The following is a 19,579-nucleotide window of genomic DNA, read 5'->3' as shown; positions in this document are numbered from 1 at the left end:
AAAAATGCAATTCTTAGGTAATAATGAATATATCCCTCCCTTGCTTCTTTGCAGAGAGGAGGGGCCACAGGGATGGAATACTACCTATGTGAGGCTTTTTCCATATGCTGGCTAATATTATTGAACTTAATTTTTTTCTTTTATATTCACTGTTTCTAAAGGATTGCTCTTTGGGAGGAGGAGAGGGATCTTTACATTGGAAAAGTTAGATGATGTCAAAACAAAAGATATCAATAAAAATATATCAATTTTTTGAAAAGTTAATGTGGGGGACAACTAGGTGGTGCAGTGGTTAGAGCACCAGCCCTGAAGTCAGAAGGATCTGAGTTCAATTATGTTCTCAGACACTTAACATTTCCTAGCCGTGTGACCCTGAGCAAGTCAATTAACTCCACTGCCTCAGCAAAAAAAAAAAAAAAAAAAAAAAAAGTTAATGTGGCCTCCAAGTAGGCTTATTTATAGAGATTTTAATAAGGTAAAATAATTTCTAGATATGTTCCTGTTTCTCCCTAAATTTAAATGTTGCCTTTGACATTTTTCTAGTTGGTAAATCACTTTAATCTCATCCTCAGTTTTCTTATCTATAAAATATTCTTATTTCTCAGGGTGGTTGTGAGGTTCAAATTAGGGGAAGAGGAGCATGGGACTTGGTAAGAGAAAAAACTTTGCCTTATACTTAAATATGAAGAAATGGTTCCAGCTTTCAGGTAGTCTTGTGCCCCAAAAATGCTAGTTCATTTTGGATGGAGCTTAATGAATTAAACAAAATTATTCTCTTTGCATTTTATTCTTTAGAAATGACCATTAAGTTGTTCAATTTTCTCTACTTTAGGGAATGGTTTCTTATTTCACTTTCACCTCCTCTCTATTTTATACTGATATGAGAATAAAGATCTATATGCCAATGGACTTCATAACGGAAGGATTCTTCCTTGATGACTTGTTTTCCAGACTGAGTTTCTTTCCATGGAGTGAGTTCACAATCAGTTCAATCTTCATGCTTCAGGAACATCTCCTTTGAACCAGATCAAATGCTTCCCCACCCTTGCCTGATGCTCTGCTCAAAAGGGGCACTAGTCCCTTCTTTTAAATCTTCAAAGCAAGAGCATCAATTCTCTTCTTTCCAGTCCACAAAGGGCCAGAGACAGAGACAAAGACAGAGAGACAGAGATAGAGAGAAGGGAGGCGGGGCAGGGATCAACATAGTTAATTGTCCACTGGGCTAAAACACAGACTCACACAAACCAGGAGTACCTAGGGAGGCTGGTCACTCCCATAAAATGCTAAGTGTTCTTTGAACCCAAGCATAAAGAGAATTAGAACTATTTTCCTGGCCTGCTGGGCAGCAACTGGAGCCCCTTTTGTTTGTTTTCTTTTTCCAATTGTGGCCATAAAGGGAAATAGTCCTACCTTTCAGTCACCCCAGGCAGGCAGATAGAATTTAAGCCAGGGAATCCACTAGGCTGTTTTGCTAATCAGGAAACAAAATAGAGAGATACAGATCAATGGAAAAGGGAAGGGGGAAAATGGTCTAATAGGAACTTTAAACAGAGCCTCGGGATGCATCTTAAAATTTGTTTGGGAATCCAGAATTAAGTAATCACCTCAAAGTGCCTGGTATCAAAACTTGTTTTAGAGGAAATTAGTGCTGCATTTTTTTTTTAAAGTCCAGAATTCCTTCTAGGAGAAGTGAAAGGGGAAGAGTACAGAGGGAGCCTTAGGCAAAACAAATAATAACAGTAAAATAATCTTTTTTAAAAAGTCCAGTATTAATTATTGCTAACATTATCACTCAAGGACTGAAGAAAAAAGTATTTCCAATTCTCCACCCACCTTTGTTAACTTGGAAAAATATGGTTTTATCAGCTCCTCCTTCAAAAAATCTTCAACTACTTCATTTCCTAAGAGGCCTGCTGTGATCTGGCTCACAGCCCTTATAAACTGCAAGATAAAGTAAAATAGATAAAAAATCTTATGCCTGACAAAATGGAAAGGCCAAGCCTTGGGGTTATCTCCCAGTGATAGCAAAGTAAAATCTTAGAGCATTCCATTTGGGACCAACTAACTCTTCCACCTAAGAAGCACCTGCTGGATAAGGCCCTTGGATGATAAAAAGTTAAGATTAAAAAAAAAGACCCAGAAAAACCAATGAAAATAGAGAAAATAAATAAATAAAATGTGACAATTCCAATAAACTTGGATGGAAAATGCCATCTACATCATATGGAGAGTAAATGTGGATCAAAGCATAGTATTTTCACCATTTTGTTATTGTTTGTTTATTTGTTTTTTTCCCCTTCTTGTGATTTTTTTCCCTTTTGATGATAAAAAGTTAAGATTTTAAAAAAAGACCCAGAAAAAACAATGAAAACAAAGAAAATAAATAAACAAAATGTGACACTTCCAATAGACTTGGGAGGGAAAATGCCATCCACATCATATGGAGACTAAATGTGGATCAAAGTATTTTCACCTTTTTGTTTGTTTATTTGATTTTTTCCCTTTCTCATGATTTTTTTCCCTTTTGATTTGATTTTTCTTGCACAACATGACAAATATGTAAACATGTTTAAAAGAACTGCACATACTTAATCTATATCAGCTTGCTTGCTCTCTTGGGGAGAAGATGCAAGCAAGTGAGAGAGAAAGGGAGATAATTTGGAACACAAAATTTTACAAAAATGAATGTTGAAAATTATCTTTATATGTATTTGGGAAGATAAAAATACTACTAAAAATCAATAAAATGTCATAGAAAATGACCTTATTAAGTTGAATATATTTGTTGCATCACACAATTTCAGTTTCTGAATTGTAAAAGAGCAAGCTACAAACAATACGAGTAGATTTTAAATCCAATAGGGTTAAAATGAAGCTTGAAAGACTTGTCTTTCAGAAACAAAGAGCTGATGATAAGAAAATCACTTTAGCAACATCAAAGGAGGGTAAAGGTTATTTTAATTTTTTTTTTTGTAGCCAGCTGTTGTTCAACCCACACAAAGAAGTAGGAAATATTTGAGATATAAAGTAAATCATCAATAGCTGTTCAGAGCACAGAGCTAATGAGGTCAAGAATTTGATTCCCCAGTGGACCAGCAAACTTTGTTCTGGTCTGTTCCCAAATTCCACCCTTCTACTTGGTCTAAAAGCTTACAGAATCACAAAATTCTAGAGGTCCTATTCAAGGCCTAAGAGACCATTTGGTTCCACCCCCATAATTTAAAGATGAAAAAAGGAAACCCAGAAAGGTGAAAAGACCAGATTGTTTTTAGGATTCTTTTCAGCCCTGAATCCCATGACTTGCTTGCTAGTCACAAAGCTAGGAGGTCAGCATCAATATCTATCCTTGGTCACAAGGAAATTAGGTTGGCTGGACTGCAACTATTCCCATGGAAAATCAGCATTCACATTCTGGGCCAAGCAGCAGAGTTCAGGAAACGTGAGGATAATGGTAGAGCTGTATGAAAAATTTCACATATCTAGTCACAAGGCCCATATAAATCAATACTGAGCACATTTTAAAGCTAGTTTTATTTTTCCTGTTTTGTTTCTTTTTCAGACTTGACCAGACTGTAGGAAGGGCCAAGAAGAAACAACTTTTCTAGAAGAAAATTTGAGGAGAGACAGGATTCTTTATCCCATCTTCCTGATAATCAGCTGCTTGCATGAGTAGGAACAACACATAGAAATAATCTCATCTGTCACCGAGTCATCTCTCCTTGTGGTGACTTGTCATTATAATCATTAGAGATTCACAGAGACCTGGAGTGCTACAGTAGAAACTAAGAAAAAACACCTTAAACTTTAAGAAATCACCCAGAATTGTTATTGTTTAATCATTTGCATTAGATCTGGATGACTCTTCATGACTTCATTTGGGGGTTTTCTTGGCAAAGATACTGGAGTGTTTTGCCCTTTCCTTCCTCAGATCATTTTACAGATGGGGAAACTGAGGCAAACAGGATGAAGAGACTTGCTTGGGCTCACATGGCTCACAGGTGTCTGAGGCCGGATTTGAATTTTCCTAACTCTGGGTCCAGCTCTCTATCCACTGCCCTACCACACAGCAAGTTGGCTTAATAAATACTTCCAGCCTCACACAAACCATGCTTTGCCCCGCTATCCCCAGCCAAAGTTCCTCCCCTCTTAATGTCAAAGCACACGATGCTCAGTGGCCCTCACAGTCCCTTCAGGGCCCACAATGTTCTTCACTCACTACCAGGCAGCCCTTTAGACTCAGAGGAAAACTGAGTCTGTGGTTTTTATTCAGCCCATTAATTTGAAAGGTTTGTTGCTTCCAAGATACTGCTTTTCTCTAAAGACCTCTATGACTCCAACTCAGGGCCATTCAGGTCTGCCAACCACTGAGCTAATGGGGCATGGTCTATTCCTCCCTGGGAATACCTGAGGCCGGGTTTCTGGGACTGCCTAATGGCACTTCTTTTATGGGTCATTAGTAGAGCTTTCTATGGAGGCAAATTAATAATTTCTAGCCACGAGGCTACCATTTAGTACATTACTGGCTTCAGTGACTTTGTATACCAGAGCCCTAAAAATGTTAATGCCTTTTAGCAAACATTACTGACTGACTACCAAAGACAGAGACTTAGCTACTAGGATTAAAAAAAAAAAAAAAACAAATACTACACATTTATAGAACATATAAAACTCTGCCAAATGCTTTCCTTACAAACTTGTGAGGTGAGTAGTACCTGTGGTTTTTTAATTATTAAATTTTATTTTTAATTATGGAATAAAACAAGTATATGGTTTTCCACTTCTTTTTTCATCTGTAGAATAAGTTGGATACAATTCCCTCTAAAGCTCTTTCCATATCTAAAGCTAATAGATACTATGGCTCTAAAAGGTGAAAAAATTGAAGCTCTGGGAAGCTCATAATATCATGGATTTAGACCTAGAAAGGATCTTAGTCAGACTCCAGCAAGGACACTGAGGTTCAGAGAGATTAAGGGATTTGCCCAGAGTTCACCCAACTGGAGTATGTCAAAAGGCAGCATGTTAACCTACATCTTTCTGACTCAGTATTCTATGAAGTACATTATGCTATCTGTCTGGGCTAAGTGCTTACTCTGACCGCACAAGAAGCATCTGAACTGGGGACTAAGCCCAGCAGTCCCTACTCTGGGTTTAGTTATGTTTTCATTACATCACACTGCCTCTTCGAAATTATCACTCACTTTCTAGGAAACCTTGATGGGTCTGAATAGGTGAGGAGAGTAGTAGGATTCAAAAACCTGTCTGTATATTGGCAATAGAGTGAAACCTCAATTATCATCCTAGAAAATGAGATTTCTTGAAGACAAGGCCTGTTTTGATTCATTTCTGCCCCCAAACACAAGGCGTAGGCACAAAGCTTAATAGATGACTGTTAAATGATTATTATTATTATTATAGAATTATTATAATATGATATATTAATATTATGATAATATAATATTATTATCATATAAGTATTTTTTTAATTCCTTATACAAGTGTCCCAAGAGTTTTGTTGTTTTTATTGTTGTTTAATCATATAAAACTCTACATGACCTCGCTTGGGGATTTCTTGACAAAGACCCTGGAGTGATTTGTCATTTTCTTCTCTAACTCATTTTACAAATGAGGAAAATTGATGTAAACAGGATAAAGTAAGTTGCTCAGGGTGACACAGCTAGTGAGAGTTTGAAGCCACATTTGAACTTAGATCTTCTATCTACTGCATTGCCTCACTCTCCCTCAAAAGTCTTAGTATGGTTTTAATCTTTTATAGTTTTTCCAAACTATAAACTATTTAAATATAAATATTAAACTATGAAATATAAGCTTAAATGTTATTGAATTTTAAAGACTTTGAATCGTACTGAAACTGTTGGGATACCATGTATTTCTATTCAAAACACAATTGATTAACCAACAGCTATTTTGTATAAGGGACTATGAATCAGACAAAGTCACTGATACAACTCCTAACCTCAAGGGGCTTACATTCCATTAAGAAAATGAGACATATACATACACATAAAAGAATAACAAATAGTAGACTATATAAAAGGATAAAGACAGATAAAGAAAAAAATTATATTTAAAAATCATAATAAGGAAGACACTACTTTCAGGTAGGAAGATAAGGGATTTGGAATCACAATTCTGGAATATACTACAATATTTAAATGTTAACATTTATATATATTATGAATATAATGATAATATTATATATTATATTATTTATATTTATTTTTATATATTTGTTATATAAATATATTTATACTATTTATAGTATTATAAATAATATGTATTATATATTATATATAAATTAAAATAGTCTTCTGCTAATATTAAAATGATTTTTCTTTTCTTCAACACATGCCACATGCAGCCCCCAGCTTTGCTTACTAACTCAGAATTAAGAATTTTTTTACTATATAATCGTAAAATATAGTTGATTCTTTTGCTTTTCTTAGGGGTAATATAACATACTTTTATTTTACAATGTCATGGAAAAATAGATCAAGAGCTAGGAATTCCAATATGTAATCAGTAAATGGGAAGTAGATATGGGATAAATTTCTTACCTGAATATACAGAAATCTCCAAATTGAAGAAGTTAAAACTGCAGAATTCAACTTTACTTGAGGACTCTATCTCCTCTGTTACCTGTAAAACCAAATGGAAATGGTCATTTCTATAAACTTAAAACAAACTAAGTTTGAGCTTACACTGCATACATCCTTATTAAGTATAAGGCATAGTGTAAAGTGCTGGTCCTTCAGAGACAGATGCAATAGATTACCCTACCATTTAATAGTAGGGGGTCCATGGGGAAGAATGAAGAGATGGCATGCAAAGAAGAAGAGAAGGAGAGCTTTGAGAAATCTGAGGATAGGGAGCTCACTTTCAGCTAGGGTCAGAGAAAGTTTCAAGGATGAAGTGTGTCATAAAAGAGGGAAAAACTTCAATAGGTGGAGATGACTGGGACAGAGTTTATGCAAGCCATGGGGTCAGCATGAACAAAGACACAGAAGTCAAACTTTAGCTAAGCCAGTCATTGTCCTGGGAAATTTAAACTGGTTCCCTTGCTCCTCTGTCCCATACTGGCCTTTATGCTCTATCAAGTCCCCTAATCTACTTGTCATCTATCAGATAAATGTTGTTTTTCCTTCATTCTCCAAGAGGACCATGACATCAAGTATGTGATGCCATGACATGCAAGGGAATTGGATTTATTGAGGGAGGACTCTGCAAGGTCTCCTACCTCACTTTCCCCTCCAGAGCCATCTGGGTCCAGTGTCCAGATATAGATCAATACTATTGGAGATGGCCCTGGATCCAGTGGGAGACCTTGGCCTTTTTAAGCTAAGGTCTTTCAGTTTTCAGTTAGACTGAGGGAATACCCATTCAGCGTTTAAGGTTAAATAAAAAAGAAGTGTGACAAAGAATGTCCTTTTTAACTTAGTAAAAAAGAAAATCAGACAAATGGTAACACACTGACTTAGGAGAAAAGGCCAGTATCCAAGATTGAGAACTAGAGAGGCTCCTCAGTCCCAATTGCCTTACCAAAGCTCATGCATAACTAATAAGTGTTTAAAGTAGGAGTCAAACTGAAGTCTTTCTGCCACCAATTGGCTAATATATATATATATATATATATATATATATATATATATATATGGAGAGATTTCATGACACCTCTGCACCAGTCATGCTAAGGAAACCACATGAGCAGACAGGACTAATATAATAAAAATGACAATTTAACCTAACTAATTTATACATTCAATGTCATTCCAATTAAATTACCAAAAATTATTTTACTGAATTAGAAATATAATAAAATTTATTTGGAAGAAAAAGATACTATCTTCATCAAGAGAAAGAAGAGATAAAAGCTTGCATAGAATGATTATACATATATACATACATATGTATGTATACTAACTTTATTATATACTTAAAAAAAGAAATACTTAAAAGAAAATGCACAATAGATTTCAGTTTTATGTGCAATCATCTCTTTTTATTCTATTATGTTATGAAAATGCTTGTTTTATTTCATAATTTTTTTTTAAAAAAAGCATCACAGAGGCTGTATAGAATTATTTAACCCTTTTCTCTTCCTAGTTATCTAGAAAGTAGTGAGAAGAATCTGGCTTCTTGGCGATAGCTCATAATTGGGAAAACTTCAGCAGTAAATTCAATTATAATTACTACTGTGGTAGGCACTGTGATAGGGGATGCAAAGAAAAAAAATGAAACTGCCTTCAGGGGGTTTATGATCTAGATTAATCATAAGTAGATAGTAGTCTGTCCAAAAAAAAATATATGGACTGTTTTAGTACCATATGATTTAGCAGAAGGATATAGCAACCAAAAAAGCTAACATGACTTTAGGATTCATTGAGAATTATAAGGAATAAGGAGGTGATAATTTCTCTATATTCAGACCACTTTATTGGAGTAGGAGGACATTGAGAACTAGAGAACATCCCTAGAAGATCAACAACTTCCTTCTTTTCCTTTATTATTTCTTTTTTCCTTCTTCCTTGCTTCCTTTTTCCTTCTTTTCTTCCTTCCTCTTTCCTGACTTGTTAGAAGTTCAGTAACAACTACAAATTACAACTTATGTACTTCTCTGGGCTCATTGGATGCTCATTCTTGCCTTCTTCTTTTAAGAAGTTTTCTTGTATAATACTACATGTGCCTATGAATGGAAAGTGTTCTTATTATAGTGAAAGCTAGAAGGGGATGCATTAATTTTGACAAGTTTCATAAGAAAAATTCAAGGGAAGGGAAAGGTTTCTGACTAATCTACTATGCATCATTAATATTTCTGGGCCTTTTGAGGGCCCATCCTTGATGATCCATATTAGTATTCATCTTTTGTACCAGTAGTCACTAAGTCAGCTAAACACCAGGTTTAGCTATGGATCTAGTGAATCTTGTACTATTGTACCAGGGGCATAATGGTAGATGTAAAAACCACTTCCCAAATTGTTTTACAGAGTAGTATGCTGGCATGAAAGCAGAGGCATAAAAGAATTATTGGTAATACTACTGAATTGGGATGAGGAAATGATTAGAAAAGTCCCTGCCAACTGCTATGAAATCCTTGGATGGGTGGGTCCCTGGGTAAGACATTCAGGAGGATGGATAATAAGATCATTGCCCTGTAGGAGTTTTCTAAGGCTTCCAAGTTAACAGAGGAGACAAGACAACACCTCATTTCTTGACTCCCAACTCAAGATGTTTTACTATATCATAACACTCTCCAGTGGAAGATATCCTTGGTTTAGACCCATAGAACCTGGTTTTAAATTCTGGCTCTGATACCTCTTACCTGAGTGACTTTGGACAATCATAACCTCCATTGACTACAATTTCACCATCTAGATCACTATTAGGGTCTCTTCTGATTATATTATCTTATGGATATTCTAAAAACTGGATTACTATGTAGCAATTCTTCTATAATTATTGTTTCAGACTTGTGTGCTAGCTCTTTCTACAGAAATGAGTGCCTCTAGCCCAGCAGACAGAGAGATGGGAGCAAAACTATAAAGGCACATAATCTGCGTTTCTTGTGCCCCACTTCAATGTAAATAAGTCTATAGAGTCTAGGCATTCCTCCACCATGATCTGGGTGATCAGGATCACAGTACCATGGTCTGGGCTGAGAAAACTACCAGTAAGGTTGCTAAATGGATTAGAGAGTCTCAGGACTGAAAAAGCCAAGGTTAAAATCTTTTGAGATATGATCCTTGTCTTCAAAGAGCTTAAGAGTGTTAAAGACTTTTAAAAATTGACTTTCAGAAGAATGCCCCTCAGCTGAAGAACTGCTGAAAAAATTATCATAAATGAATCTAATGGACTACTGTTTGTTATTAAGAAATGAAAAATTGATTTCAAAGAAACCTGGGAAGACTTGTGCGAACAGACACAGAGCAAAGTGAGCAGGACCAGGAAGGTAATTTATACTATAACATCAATACTGCAAAAGGGAATAGTTCTAAAAGACTAAAGAATCAAAGCAATGATCAACCATGATTCCAAAGGATTGGTGATGAAGAATGTTAACCATCCTATGATAGACAGGATGGTGATGGACAACCATGCAAATGAAACACATATTTTGGATATGGTAAATATGGGGATTTGTTTTCCTTGACTGTCCTTATGTGCTAGAAGGGTTTTGTTTTTCTTTTTTTTCTTTTTCAGAGAAGGGATGGAGAGAAGTGGAAAGGGGGGGGAGAAAAAAAAAAAGCTTGACAACTGAAAAAAATCTTCAAAAAAAATTCATTTCCACATACAAAAAAATCCAAGAAGCCTTTAGTAACTTTCTCAGACCTACAAGATATATTCATCTGGTGAACATTGGTATACTGGCATTGTTTTACTTATTCAAGAATGACATTCAGTCAGAAAGAAAGAAGCATTAGCCCTTTAAGTCAGCTTTTTTCCTCTGAACTGAAAGGGGCCCGACTACTTTAGGGCAGAAGCATAGTCCCACAGTCCTGGAAAGCATTACATAGTTTCAGCAAAGAGCCAAGTTTCTTTTTGGAATATGGAACAAATCCTGTGGCTACACAGCCACCAAGTCCTAGATGCCATGAAGTAATTTGGTACTGAGGACAACCTATTTAGTAGTCGGTCTCTTTCTTTGAATATCTATAGCTCTGCTCCTTTTTCAAAGAAAACAGTCTCCCCATCAAAACAACATATATTTATGTGCACATCAGACAAATTCACAAACCCTGGTTTATGTTCTTAAATCTCGTTTGCCTTTGAGAGAAAGAAAGAAAGGGTTTAAAGTACAAAACTAGTGCAAGGATAAAGACAGCTTACCCAGTAAGAAGATACAACATTTGTCAGAACCGCAGTCTAATTTCAAGGTTAGCTTTCTCTTTCTACAGCCACTTCAAGACTCTGGGTGAGACTCTGGGACCAAATAGCATGTAGTGCCAGAGTCCTGAAGCCTACCTTCTCTCAAATGAATTTCAGATAGTGCTGTAGTAAGTCTGACTCACGCCCTCCTTTCCCACCAAAGGAAAGCAACCTATTATTACTCTTCTATGGCTGCATTTTGAATGGATATTCTCATTTTCTCTCTCTCTCTCTCTCTTTTCCTTTCTTTCTGTCTCTATCTCTGTCTCTATTTCATTGCCTCTCTCTCTCTTTTTCTTTTCCTTTCTCCCTCTTTCCCTTTCCTCTCTTCTTCCTCTCTCAACTTGAGAGCTCTCCTCAAGGATGAAAGACACTTCATGGGGTTCTCAAAAGCTGAGAACTTAGCATTCAAATTAAGTATCAAAGATGACACTCCTTTTACATATAAGTAACATGTAGCAAATGTTTACCAAGATCCAATCTTAGAAGTATAATATAAACAATTTTATTAAAATAGCTTACATTTACAATTTGCAGAGTATGCATACATGTATGTTATTGTTATTCAGTAAATTCAATTGTGTCTGACTCTTCAGGACCCTATATGGTTTTTTGTTTTTTTGTTTGTTTGTTGGTTTGTTTTTTTGGAGATACTGGAGTAGTTTGCCATTTCCTTTTCCAGCACATTTTATTGGGGAGGTAAATGGGGTTAAGTGACTTGTCCAGGGTCATACAATTAAACATGAGACTGATTTGAATTAGTTCTTCTTGACTCCAGGGCCAGCATTCTACCCAGTACACCATGAAGTTGCACTTATATACGTTATCTTATTAAATTCTCCTTATCTCTCTCTGTATTCCAAGGGCTTAGAATGTTGCTTGACCCACAGCAAGTAATTACTAGAGACTGCAGAGTATTAGACCTGGAGTCAGAAAACTTCAGTTGAAATAGGTCTTCAGACATTCATTGTGTAACCTTAGGCATGCCTCTGTTTCCCTTAGTTTCCTCATCTGTAAAGTAGAAATAATAATAGTGCCTATGTTCCAGAATGGTTGTAAAGATCAAAGAGAATAATAGGCATAAAGTGCTTTGTAAACTTTAAAGTGCTATATATGGGGTAGCTAAATACTTGTTGACTCACAACAACCATAAAATATAGAATACAAATCTTATTGTGGAAACTGATGCTAAAAGAGATTAAAATGACCTTTAAGAATACTTCTAGTTTGCAGACTATAAACCCATGACTGACTTGCCCTTTGTAGAACAAATGCCGAATTGCTTTTAATCTTAGGTCCAGTGTTTAGCCAACCATCTGAAACCAACCTTGTTCTTCACCCCATGCAGTTAGTCCCCAGTGGCTCAGGCACAGGCTTCCTTCATACCACTTCTTAGATGTATGTCCCTTTCCCCCTTTATTTACACCTCATCTTTCACCCACAAAGTAGAGATAGACAGTTCTGCCTTCGTATCCCCATTCTGCAAGAGGAACTGGATTCCTTCTGCTCAGCTCCCAAGTCAGATTGTTTTGCCTAATGAAATAGTCCCCTCCCCTTCATTTTTTCACAAGGCTATTGTCTCCTATTTTATAACCCCCACCCAGACCAGTCTTTCTTTTTTCTGGACAGTGTCCCTAGCTCCAAATTTCTCCCTACCTCCTCCCTCATCAAAAGTCTCATTTCCTGAGTGCCATGATCTCAGCTAATTGATCCAAGAAAGCACCTAAAAATACCTAATACAATAAATTATAAATGATTGATAGCAGTTTAATGTATAAAACTCTCAAAGGATTATTTGCTTTTTAAAAAATTGGACCTAAAGATGGGTAAAATGAATGAATGGATAAATTAGAATCTGGGATAGGCATTGTTTTAATTACTAATAACAAAGTTTTAATTACTAAGTGGCTGGAAAAAAAATAAGGGGTAAGTGGTCTGCTATGCATATAAGATCATCGAGACTATTGCCAATTTCATTTATATGTAAGGCTGGCCCTGCCTCTGTTCTTCCAACTGAGACTTTCATTTGCAGAACAGTGGGAAGCATGAATACATCATCATGTTGAGTGTTCCTTCTTCCTCACCCATTATTCTTCCTAGATTCTTAGGATAATAATATATAGCATTTAAATATAGCATTATATGGTTTGCAAAGTGCTTTCCAGATGTTATCTCTCAAAGAGTGTCCAGCCATCCAATTTCTGAGTATATACATACTATTTACCTGTCAACATTCCTAGTGACTATAATAAATGAAAAATATGACTTGAAATGTCATCTCCTGACAGTAGACACTCCTACCAATCAGAATAGCTGGGCCCAAAGAAGACCTTCCAAAAGGCTAAGGGAATTAACTCCCCAGGAGAATCTTTCTCATTCTTTGGTCTGCCTTTTAGAGCACCAGTAATTTCAAGGAAAGCAGAGAACATTTGTTCATCAGTGTCTCTTTGATTTAACTTAAAATGTTTCTGATCTTATGATGAGCTCTTAGCATGGCCTTCTAATTCTAGACATGAACTTTTCTTGCTAGAGAATTGTAATCTATTCTACTGTGGCCAAATTCTCCTCATTTGGATGAGCACTTCTGGATAAAGCACAGAAAAAATTACACCAATCCCTGGTGAAAATTGCCCTTTGGGGAAGTTAATTCATTGAAATACTGCAACTGGTGAGCAAGCACAATCCCTATATACTCCCACCCCCAACTACACTATATTTTCCAATCCATCCTTCTTTTAAAATGCAACCCTTTAACTCTATATTCCTCCTTCTGCTCGGAATTCAGTAATTATATCATATTATCATAGTGCCATTACTGAAAAGGACATACCAACTGACTACACTATGGATAAAACTCACTATTCCTATGACTTTCTAAATATCCCCTTCTCTGGCCACAATTCCCATGTATATGTGTTGCTTTCCCCATTAGAATATAACCTTCTTTGTGAATTAATTCATCTGTTCCAGAAAGCAACTGGAAAGTATGCAAAGAAAGTAGGAAGTCCATTCATATATTCAATAAATATTTATTAAGCACCAACTATGTGCCAGGTACTGTGCAAAGTCCTGGGGATACAAAAAATAGGCAAGAGACAGTTCCTGTTTTCAAAGATCTTACAATCTGATGAGGAGACAACACACAAACAAATATATAAAAAGCAAGCTACATAGAGGATAAATAGAAAATAATTAACAGAAGGAAGGCACTGGAATTATGAGGGGTTAGGGAAGGCTTCCTATAAGAGATGGAATTTTAAAATATAAATATCAATAATCAAGCAATAATAATTATATTGATATATTGATAGGCATATACTTTAAAGAGTTCACTCATAAGCATAAAACTGCAGTCATACCAAAATATTTCTATCAGCATTTTTTGCTGTAGCAAAGACCTAAAAGCAAAGTAGATCCCTATCAATTGGGAAATAACTAAACAAATTGTGGTAAATCAATATAATGAATATAACTGTGCCAAGAGAAATGACAAGTACGATGAATACAGAGAAGCAGGAAAAGATGACAACTGGTAAAAACTGAAGCAAGCAAAGTCAAGAAAAGAAAATAAACAATAGTATAACAATGTAAATGATAGAACAACCAAAAATAATCTAAAATGAATACAATACAATAATACAATCACAATATTGCAAAGAAGTTGGATTCTTGGAGAAATGAGAAGATATCACCTATGCATTCCTTTACACAAGTGTGAAACATTGCATATACAGTGGAGAAGGGGGGAGAGAGAGGAAAAGAGGGGATGGTTCAACATATTGAACAGTTTTGCTTTTTTTTTTTTCATTAAAAAAAATTCTTTTGCACAAGTTTAACCCATATTGGATTGCTTGCTGTCTAGAGGGTGGAAGGAGAAAAATATGGAAAGCCAGGTTTTGCAAAAATGAATGTTGAAAACTATTTTGCAAGTATTTAGAAAAATAAAAAGCTATTATAAAAATATTTTAACATAAGAGCTTGATTCTTTGGAAAGGAAAAGAAGGAGAATTCTGGGGAAAATTTAGGCAATATGAAAAGTTGGGGCACTCTGGGTGGTGCAGTGGATAGAACACTTTGCCTGGAATAAGGAAAACTCATCTTCCTGAATTCAAATTTGGTCTCACTTACTAGGTATGTAACTCTGGGAAAGTCATTTAATTTTGTTTACCTCAGTTTCCTTATCTGTAAAATGAGCTGGAAAAGAAAATGGAAAATCATTTCAGTATCTTTGCCAAGAAAACTTTAATAACATTTATTTTTTTAAAAAAAAAGATCATAAATCCTGTGAGGGAAGGAAATACTTCACTTTTTTATTTGAATCTCCAAAGTTTAGCACCAGACTTGGCAAGTAGTGAGCCCTTAATAAATTCTTTTTCATCATTCATTCATTCATGGTAGTAACTAAAGACTCTAGATAAGGTGCTGGACTTGGATTCAGAAAGACTGAAATATAAATCCTGCCCAAACACTTTAAAGTCTTTTGACCTGAACAAGTGACTTAACCACTCACTTTCAGCCTCTATTTCTCATCAATAATTGATGAGGTTGTAGTCAACAAACTCTAGTGCCTCCTCTAGCTTTTAATCTATGATTCTGTAATTCTTTGATTTGGTCCAATCTATTAACACAGAATTTAAAACTTCTCATCTAAGATCAAAAACATCCTAAATTGGAGCAGTTAGTTGGTATAATGGATAGAGCACCAGCCCTGAAGTCAGGAAGATCTGAGTTCAAATCTGGCCTCAGACTTTTAACACTTCCTGGCTGTGTGACCCTGGGCAAGTCACTTAGCCTCAATTGCCTCAGTAAATCAAATAAATAAAGTCCTAAATTAAGTTAAAGGTGGAAGGCAAGGAACTAGACAGATGACAATCCCTGACCTCTAAAGACCTATTTTCTCAAGGAGTAGAGAAAATGACGCAGATGAGACAGACAAAACAAAATTTAAAGATCATATGTTAAGAGTTATGAAGCATCTCTAAGTAAGACTCATCTTCTCAAATAATTTAGTACAGCTGAAATGTATATGGTTTGTTGATGATACCAACTGGCAGAAAACAGATTTTTCATTTCTGGGTACATAATGAGTATAATGATGAAAGAGCATTTCCATTTTACATTATGATAACAGACAACTGGGGATTCCCTTTTCACTTTTGGGAGATCCATTTAATAGTCTCTCAGATCTAGAGCCAAAAAGAGCCTTAATAATGATCTAGTCCAATATCCTAATTTTAAGGTGGAGAAACTGAGGCTCAAAGAGGTTAAAATCACTGACCAAGTTAGAATTTGTACCTTAGTTCTCAGATACCAATTTTTTTTTTATCATTTGCCCTAATAACAAGCACTGAAAGAATGATGAAAATTCAAATTTAAAGTGTAAAATGATAATAATATAGTCCCTTCCTCACTGGGTTATTGTAAGGAAAGTGCAATATAATTGCCTGTTATTATTATTATTAGGTAAGGGAAGAGAAAAATGACCTTTAAAGGCTATTTTTGTTCCACTACCTTTATATATCAGCAGCAGTAAGCTGGACATTGATTTCCATGTTCTGAGTAATAAATTATCCTCCCTCAAGCTCAAGCTCTTCCTTCACTTTTCAGGTCCAGTTTGACTTGGGGCAATGCCAGTGGCAACTGGCACTTGGCCCAGCAGCCTTCTTTTCAGTAAAGGAAAGAGCAGAAATGAAGATCACTCATCTCCCTTGAACCTCATCTAACTCCCTGCTAACAAAGGAAATAATTTGCCCAGAGGAAAGGAATACAGAACCCTATAATCATAAACCCTTGGGGACGACCAAATAAGCAAAACAAATATTGAAACAATGTAAACAAGCCCATGGAATATCAGGTAACTTTGTTACAACACGGTGCTGATAAGGCCAAGGTCGCTCATTCATCGGTTTGATTAACTTCCTCTGTACCTTAGTTACAGACCTCACCCCTACCCCTGGCTAGAACTCTGGCAAATACCCTCGACTAGGAGGGATGAACAAACAGGTCAGAGGGACACTCCCTTTCCATTCCTGGAAAAAATGACTCAAAGAACATACCTTGACTGGGATTAGAGAACTTCATAGGTGAAAAAGATCTTATGAATCACTTGGTCAACACCCCTTCATTTTTGCAGATGAAGAAATTATGGACTAGAGATATTGATTATATTGCTAAAAGTCACAAAGATAGTCAGAGATACTGTAGCTCGAACCCAGCCAGACCTTCTGAATGCCAAATTCAATGCTCTCTCCCATATACCATACTTGCCTTCCTGGCAATAGGGACCATCATCTTCATTTATGCATTAATTTGTTCCTGGCCTAAATTGTACTGAATCCCAAGTTTTTTGTCTTTCCCTACACCGTGCTTGTCTGCCTGAAGATACGGAATTGCTCATTTCATTCGTATTTATTCATATTGTAATATGCCTGGCCCAGATAACGTGGAATCGGATTTTCAAGGCTGAAAGTTTGCTTGAGTAACATCTATTGCAATGTTCAGCTTAGATGTAATGGGCTGAAAGCTCTTGAAGCTCTCATTGTACTGAGGTCCCAAGCACTTAAGGCTGATTAGCAATTGGACAATATTCTATTAGTATATGCTTGGAGAAAGAATGGCCCTGACCACTCTCTGTGCAAGTTGGGTGTGTTGTATAGGAGATTGCAGAGACAATTTGGTGGGTAGACCTGGGACCAGATCTGAGTTTATGGGAATAATGAAGGAGAAAACTTCCTCTTCTCTGCAGGTTGGCAACTTCTCCACAATTTATAGTCTTGGATGCCTAGGGTAGGTTAAACCAAGTCATATAAAATCATCAAGGATTTATTAAGAGCCTACTATGTGCTAGGCACTATGCTAAGCAAAGGCAAAAAATAGTCCCTGCCTTTAAGGAGCAACAGTCTAATGTGGGGAGACAATATGCAAATAATTATGTAAGAACAAGATATACACAGATTTAAGGTGGAGATAATCTCAGAGGGCAGAACTGGGAAGAGTTTGTTGCAGAATACAGGATTCTAAAAGAAAGCAGGGAAGCCAGTAAGTAAAGATGAAGAGTGAGGGAATTTCGGGTTTGGGAGACAATTGGTGAAAATGCCCGGGGTTAGGAGATGGAGGAATAACAAGGAGACTGGTCTCATTTGACCCAGAATATAGGGATAGAGGTTAGGGGGAAGAGGATTGGAAAGGTAAGAAAGGATTGGGTCACAGTGAATTTTATAAGTGAAACAAGATTTTATATTTGGTCATAAAAATAAGAGGGGACAATCTGGGGTTTTATTAAGTGTGTGTGTATGTGATGGTCAGACCTTCATCGATTTGACAGCTAAATGGAGGATGGACTGGAGTGGACTGTGGCTTGAGGCAGGGAAATTAACCAGAAAACTACTGCAATTGTTCATTCATGAGATGATGAGGGCTTTGTCAGTGTGGTGGCAGTGTCATAGAAGAGAAGGGGGCCTACACATTTCTTACTTAAAAAGGTAGAAAGACAGGATCTGGCAACTGATTGACTATGGGGAGAGGGTGGTGAGAGAAATGAAGAGTTGAGAATGATACCTAGCTTTAAGCCTGATTGATTAGGAGAACAATGAGGTGATTCAGGTCAATTCCAATAGACAGCATCCAGAAAGAGGACTATGGGAAGTGAGGGTGGATCACAATATAGTATTTTCACCTTTTTTGTTGTTGCTTGCTTGCTTTTTTCTTTTTCTCATTTTTTTCCCTTTTTGATCTGATTTCTCTTGTGCAATATGTTAAATGTGGAAATATATATAGAAGAATTGCACATTTAACATATATTTGATCACTTGCTGTCTAGGAAAAGGGGAATGGGGAAAAGGGAGGGAGAAAATATTTGGAACACAAGGTTTTGCAAGGGTGATTGTTGGAAACTATCTTTGTATGTATTTTGAAAATAAAAAACTATTATTAAAATTTGAAATAAAGAGAGAGAAAATTTCCCAGAATTCACAGTCAGTATATGAGAGGCAAAGCTCAAACCTAGTCAAGGCCAACTCTCTACCCATTGTGCCAAGCTGCCTCTCTATCAGTTAGGGTAGCCCTTCATCACCATGTTTAATTTTTAATTATTTAGTATTTTAATATTAATTATTGTTAGTAAAAATTATGAAGCATTTCCAATTCCCCAACCTTGGTATTTCCCCATATATTCTCTACTCATTAGAAAGGAAAGTCTTTGTATGCAGGCGGTGCTTTTCTGAAAAGGGGAATGTCTGAGGGTACTCAAATGACAAAATAATTATATGTAGTGCTTGGCCCTTAGATGGTGTCATATAAATGGCTATTATTTCCATCCCTTCTCTTTCCTATTTCATCTTTCAGGCAGCTGTCAATGGGCAGTGTCATGAACTTTTTCTCTCTTTACTTTAGTAATTACTTCCCTGACTTAAAGTATATACTGATGGCAAGGCCTCATTCCTCCCTCCCTCAAAAAAATACTAGAAATACCCACTGGTATTTACAATTTACGCCCTCAGAATGGTCAATTATAGTTCATATTTCCATGAGTTTTCCAGATTTCTACAACAAATCTACAAATTAGTTTGGTCATTATCCCCATTTTACAGATGAGAAATGAAAATGATTTGTCCATGGGCATACAACCAGAAAGTGGGTCTCTCTGCCCCTTTCTGTTACTGTTTTTTTATTTGCTTCAATCATGTCTGACTCTTTGTGA

The 19,579-nt window shown here is 36.2% G+C and overlaps 1 protein-coding gene across 2 annotated transcripts in view; it reads right to left on the bottom strand.

The window, feature by feature from the left end:
• LHFPL2 (LHFPL tetraspan subfamily member 2) overlaps positions 1-19,579 on the bottom strand; it is a 218,154-nt gene that overhangs the window by 183,769 nt on the left and 14,806 nt on the right. For both annotated transcript variants that reach the window (XM_023495799.2, XM_023495800.2), the window contains exon 2: positions 6,576-6,657. The gene's annotated coding sequence lies outside the window, so the exon portion shown is untranslated. The remainder of the gene's footprint in view (positions 1-6,575; positions 6,658-19,579) is intronic.

This window comes from Sarcophilus harrisii, chromosome 1 (genome assembly GCF_902635505.1).
Source record: "Sarcophilus harrisii chromosome 1, mSarHar1.11, whole genome shotgun sequence".
Lineage (NCBI taxonomy): Eukaryota > Metazoa > Chordata > Mammalia > Dasyuromorphia > Dasyuridae > Sarcophilus > Sarcophilus harrisii.
Note: the sequence above shows the minus strand (reverse complement) of the source record. Positions and strands in the feature narration are given on the sequence as shown.